Raw genomic sequence first — 5776 nt, 5'->3', positions numbered from 1 at the left:
CTTCCGTGTTGAGTTCCTATTGTAAAATGGTGATGTCTTTTTGAGAACTAGCGGTCAGAAACCATCTAGGTTAGGAAGGCAAGATACTTGCATCTCAGAAGTTACGATCGGGTTAAGATCGACAATCTGACAAGGACCACAATAGAAAAATTTTTAGAAGGAGCGCCGGGGTGGTTCAGTCAGTTAAGTATCCGACTTTTGGTTTCGGCTCAGGTCATGATCTCAGGGTCGTAGGATCAAGCCCCACATCAGGCTCTGTGCTCAGTGAGGAGTCTGCTGGAGATTCCCTCCCTCCCTTTCCCTTTGCCCCTCCCCCAGCTTGTGCACACACTCTCTCTCTCACTCTCTCTAAAATAATAAATTTTGAAAAAAGGTAAGGAAAAACTTTCATTAATAACAGAAAAAAGGAAAAAATTTTTAAAAACTGAGGCACTACCGTAATTCTACTATGCTACCAAGAAGCCGTAACTTCCTCTTTTACCCTCCACAGTGTAGGAAATTAAGATTCCACAAATAGTGTGTAACGTTTCATCATATATGAGAAGTCACATGTGCAGTGACAAATTATGTGCAGAAAAATAAAGCTTTTATGTATTTTTCCTAAACAGTATTCCTGAAGGGATATATTCCTAGGATGTCCCATATGAAAATTTCCTATCGTAACACGTAAATTGCTTGAGGAGAAAATTAGAAAGGTTAGGCCCCAGTGAGCTTAGGGAAGTTCTTATGTTTCTGTTAACTAAATAGAATCATTTAAGATATTTACGTATCACAAACATTAGCCGATACGGAGTTTAATACTCATTTACACAAGCTACCCCCTTATTTGTCAGGCATATTTGAGGATCTCTTTCCACTGAAGCTCCTCTGTGAGGTGTATAAACAAGCCATCTGTGTGTGTGTCCAGCTCATGGCCCCGTGTTCGCTGACTGGCTGAGCCAAGTCCAAGTCCTTGCCTTGGGCCTCCTGGACTCCAGAGATAGAGAAAACTTGGATACCACCAAGAGGAAAGCTTTGGGTATCCTTTCTAACTGTATGTCTTTGTCCTCCCCAGTTTCCGTGCAGAAGGGTAGTTGTGAGTCATCGTAGTCTAGCATTTCCTAAAGAGAACTGTTTCTAGAAAAGGGCTTGATTGCACATATGATGTTTTTAGAGACTCCAGTTCTTGTCTCTGTGCAGAATGTGCAGATACACACACACACATACACACACACACACATACACACATACACAGAGATTCTTTATAATGTTCATGCAGTGTATGCTCCTCCCATATTAGCCAAAGGCCCAAGTCTAAAAATCTTTTATCACCCAAAAAGTTGAGGAGCTAAGAACCTATTTAATATAAAACTCTGCCTACACTAATTAAATGTTCAGGTGGAATTACCTGGCAGACTGAATTTGCACTATTTTTTCTGGTGCATTCCATTAAAATGTATATGATGCATAATTGATGTATTTAGAATAGATCTTACTATGCAAAAGATTCTGCGGCTCTCTGCTGCAGCAAAACCCGAGCCACTTATGCATCACTGAAGCAGTAGAAATAAAAGAGCTTCAGAACTGACAAGACAAGACCCTTGAAAAGTGGGGCATCAAAAGTTCCTTTATATCCTGCAGATTTAGAACTGAAGAAGCCTCGGAGGTTTAGACTCACGCCATGTTCAGTGTGTACTGTGAACAGTGTACCACTCATTGTTCAGATTTCTTTTGCTGCCTAGAGCACAGGGCCTGACCCTGTGGGTCCTGCACTAGGAACGCGCTCACAGGCTGCCCTAATGAATCCAACTATGGATTGCAAAAAAGGTGGGGGGGGGCTCCTGAGTGTGGCTGGCAAGGGGGGACAACCTTGAGCGAGCTTGCTCACTTCAAGTTTGCCCTCCTGTGTATTCTTTGCTTTCGTATTCCCTTGTGACTGAGGCACCATTCAGTCCCTTTTCCTGGGGTGACACAGCAGAGGACATCCCACCTCAGCTCCTGGGAAGAGTGGAAGTGCCAGAGATGAGTGAGCATTTCTGTAGAGCTACCTTGAACACCAAGTTCCTAAGCAAACGGTGTAAAAGCTGCAGGAAAGCACACGGGGGAAGGAAGGAACAGCCAGTCTCTGCACAGCTAATTCCGAACAGTGTAGCTATGGCTGTATGGAGCCTTGGGTAGAAGCAAGAAACAGAATCACTTCTACTTTTAAAGGGAAAAAATGTTGATCTCAGACATCCCAAAGAGAAAAGAAGCCTCAGGAGATTCCAGCTTGCCCATCAAGGCAGGGGACGTGACTTGAGACAACAAGCCTGGAGTCATCCTATCACAAGTCTCAAGGTCATTTCAGAAGTCAGATTCACAGAATAGAAACTTGGACTGGCACTCTAGTCCCCAAGTGTCTCCTATGACAACCTAAAATATTTCCCAAGGTGTATCCAGTGGTAGACATACGTCCTTCCCAGCAAGAACTGGACCTTTCTCTGTTCCAAATCTAGTGAGAAGGATTTCTCAGGACCCACGAGCTTTCGTTCTGACGACTGAAACAAATTAGTCTGTCATCATCGAAGCTGATTCTAAAATGGTACTAATTTAACTGTGCTCCAGACAACAGAACAGCTGTCTAACACTGAAAAGATTCCTTAACATTTCTGGATTTCAATTTCTTCCATTTTTAAAGCAAGGGTGTTGGGCAAGGGGTTCCCTAAGGTCAGTTTTAACCCAGAAGAGGCATTCAACACAGTGGATCAAACGCCAGTACTATGTAGGTACCCACCAGCAAATTGTTGAGAGCCTGAGCGAATGGTTAACAAGAAATATATATTTATATTTGTGCATCCAAGCCAGCCTTTTCACTAAAGTGGAGTGGGGGTTGACTGGTCCTTTCCAGGCAATATTTGTGTTGAGGACAAGCCTGGTTATGTGTATCACACAGACATAAGAAGTGCAAAAACATGCTGCATCTCTTTGAAACTTGGGGAGGCAAAGACAAAAATTCAGCTTTACTAATTGTTATAAAGAATCTGAGCCCTTGTTCGTCCATATACCTCATGGTCAAAAAAAATCCTGAGTAGATGTCCTAAAATTAAAAAGAAAATTTTCAGAAATTTGAGTTGATATATATTAAAAACAGACACAAAAACCCCAGCGTTTTACACCAACAACATCTGGTTACTGATGGTTCAGATCCCAACCCTATACAATGAGAAGACCTTGTCAAGCCTGATAAGTCTTTGATCCCACAGCATCAGAGATGTAAGAAAGGTAAAGGTAAGCAGGTAGCATAGAGGCAACTAATATAACAGACTATCTTCATTGCATTAAAAGGTAGCAAACGATCAGGGATAACCCTTGTTATCCGGCTTGGTCAAAGAACCAGTTACCACAGCTACAAGGGAATCCCAGTATATACACCTCCGAGGGTAGTAATGGGATCCCCAGCCAAGAAGCTTGTCTCTTTAGCCCTCTCAGTGTGGTAGACCCCATCCCTGCCTGGCTCTCTTCTCCACCAAATTTGGTCTCTATTCGTGACTTTCAGAGCTCACAGTGAGCCAAGAAGGAGGTCCTCCCCCCAGCCAATGGCAAGCTCTTAACTCTGTTTAAACATGTCCAGGACCCGGGAGACACTTACTTCTGCAAAGTTCTATCTTTGAACAACTCTAACTGTTGGGAAGTTCAGCTATTGTGTAATTTAGTCCAATTGTTTACCCCTTGGTTCTGTCTCATGTGGCTCCACAAGAATGTGCCTACTCTCCCAAGTGGCTGCCTTAAATAGCCTAATTCTCCTGTCTCCCTGCAGCACTTCCTACTTCTCCCTTCTCCCTTCTGCACGTTTTCTCCATTGAACTTAGCACCCAACACCCTACTAAATTGTTCCAGGAAAACAAGGCTCTCCATCACATTTCTTCACTGCCTTCTCCCCAGTTTCTGGAGAAATATTTGGCATGTAACGGGTGCTCAGTAAATGTTTGTGGAGGGGATGAATGAGCAGGTTCAATATGGAAATGCGAATAAATGAGAAATACAAAGATGGAACCATCAAGATGTCTTCCAAACACTTGTAGTTTTAATCCGTGCTCTTCAACAAGTCACTGTCATGTGCAGCCCCTGTGGCTTTCCCCAAAGTCAATAAATAAATCACTGCAGTCCTAAAGTAGCTAATTCAAAGACAGAAGCTTGAGTCAGTAGCTCCCACCATTAACATGGTTGACTTTGGAGCCCCAGAAACCCTATGTGCAGATCTGGGTTTTTCTACCCAACTCTGATCAATGGCACGCCCCACACCTTCCTCTCTGGGCCCTTGTCTGCTTCCAGAGCTCCTGGGGGGAAGTCACGTGCACAGCCTTGCCTCCCAGCCAGCTTCTTCCCATTAACAAATTGATGTGCACATGTATGGAGACCTTGGAGACTTATAATTGAAGCCACTACATAACTGCAAAGGGCATATTTATCAGTACTGAGTTTGTGCTCATTAACTTCTTTGCCATTTGCCTCTTCTACATTATGGGAGTTAACGCTTACTAGTAATGATAACATTTTGATTAGGCTTTCTGTGTCAACTGGACTGAAATTTTCAAAATATGAAACTACAGTTGCCCCTTGAACAATGTGGGTTTGAACTGTGCGGGTCCTTACTGCAGATTGTTTTTTCTTAATAAATACAGTAAAGTACTCTAAGTATATTTTCTCTTGGGATTTTCTGAGTATTTTCTTTAGCTTACTCTATGGTGAGAATACAGTATAGGAAATGTTTACAAAATATGGGTTAATTGACTATGCTTTTGGGAAGTCTTCCAATCAATAGGCTATAAGTAGTTAAGTTTGGGAGAGTCAAAAGTTATATTAGGGGGGCATCAGGGCCTCTAACTCCTGCATTGTTCAAGGGTGAACTGTATTTTAAATTTGTCGTAGTAAAACAATTTGGTCATTCAAAGTATAAGGAAAGCTATGGAGAGGTGCATGATGATAGCGGATATTCTGTGCCGTGTGTTACTATTAATATGTAATTTTTAAGATATTGTGATTTTCAGTAGCTATGAATAAACTGCCCGTAATTGGCCACATACACGCTATCAGATACATGAACTCCCTTAATCCTCAGCTCTGAAGTAGGCGCCATTAATATCCTCTCTCACAGAAACAGCAATACCGAGCTGTCATTTGCCCAAAGTCAGAACACCAGCCCAGCACCCAGCCTGAGGCATCTCCAATGCCAAACTGTGCTCATTGCCCTGCTACATTTCCAGCTGTGTTTCCTCTTAGATGCTAGGATTCTGAATCCAGTTCTCACATCCCCCAAAGAACTTAGGGATGCCCAGAACTGTGTGGGGAAAGCAGAACATCTGATCTTGGCTCCTGAGGAACTTAAACTAGTCAGCCAAATATGTGAACAGATTTTTTAAAAAATTGTCCCAGGGAAGCATAAACGTCTAAGAAGATATACCAAGCTGTGAGCTTGTTTATCAGTCAAGGACATGTTCATGGAAGCAGATTTCCAGGCAGGTTCAGAGGGAGAGAACCCAGCATTGCCCACAGAATAGTCTGATGCCCACCTACATCAGAGTCATCCAGGCCAATGCCTAGGCCTGGTTTTTACTTTTTCCAGAAAGGAATGAGGAACTTCTATAACTTTTTATTCAGGGAAAGTTACAGTGAGATTATCTGGGAATGATCGATCTGTCAACAAGAAGAAGAACAGAATGAAAAGGGGACCACTTAGAAAGTGATTATACAAATTTAACATAAAATGAAATATTAGATATGTATTGCTACGTAACAAATGACCCCAAGACACTGTGGC

The sequence above is a fragment of the Mustela lutreola genome, chromosome 11, assembly GCF_030435805.1.
Source record: "Mustela lutreola isolate mMusLut2 chromosome 11, mMusLut2.pri, whole genome shotgun sequence".
Lineage (NCBI taxonomy): Eukaryota > Metazoa > Chordata > Mammalia > Carnivora > Mustelidae > Mustela > Mustela lutreola.
The sequence above is the reverse complement of the archived record's forward strand: the minus strand, read 5'-3'. Positions refer to the sequence as shown.